We start from the raw sequence: 758 nt of genomic DNA on the forward strand, positions 1-758 counted from the left end.
GTCCAGCCTGTCTTTGAATTGTTTTTTAAATCTAATTAATTGAGGTGTGCGTGCATGCATGTGTGTGTGTGTGTGTGTGTTTGAGATATGAGGCTTCACACATATTCCTTGGAGAAATGAGTAGTATCTGGGAGCTAGGTGACAAGGCTGAAGCCCAGGGATCCAGAAATATTAAGGTTGGATGAGCAGAAAGCTCTAGGGTGGGTGGGGTGGGGTGGGGTGGGGTGGGGCTGCATGTTTAAGGAGCTGAAATCCAGAGTTTAGTTTCCTTCCAAGGCTCACTCCCCACCTGATCTCACCTCCAGGTGGTGAACAGGAAGGAGGGGTGTAGGAGCCCTGGGGCTGCCAAGGATGCCTCAAATGATCCTTCATTTTTATAAAAACTGTAGCAAAATACATATAAAATGTCCATCTTAACAATTTTTAGTGTACAGTCTATAGCATTGAGTACATTCACATTGTTGTAAAAGCCAACCTCCAGAACCTTTCATCTTACAAAACTAAATTCTATATCCATTAGATACTAACTCCCCACTACCTCTCCCCATAGCCCCTGGCAACCATCATTCTCCTTCTGTCTTTATGAATCCAACTCCTGTAGGTATCTCATAAAAGTGGAACCATGTAATATTTGGCTTTTTGCATCTGGCTTATTCCACTTAGCATAATGTCCTCCAGGTTCACCCATGTTGTAGCCTGTGTCAAAATTTCCTTGTTTTCTTAATGATGGATAGTATTCCGCTGTCTGTATGTACTAC

This window comes from Vulpes lagopus, chromosome 12 (assembly GCF_018345385.1).
Source record: "Vulpes lagopus strain Blue_001 chromosome 12, ASM1834538v1, whole genome shotgun sequence".
In the NCBI taxonomy this organism is placed as follows: domain Eukaryota; kingdom Metazoa; phylum Chordata; class Mammalia; order Carnivora; family Canidae; genus Vulpes; species Vulpes lagopus.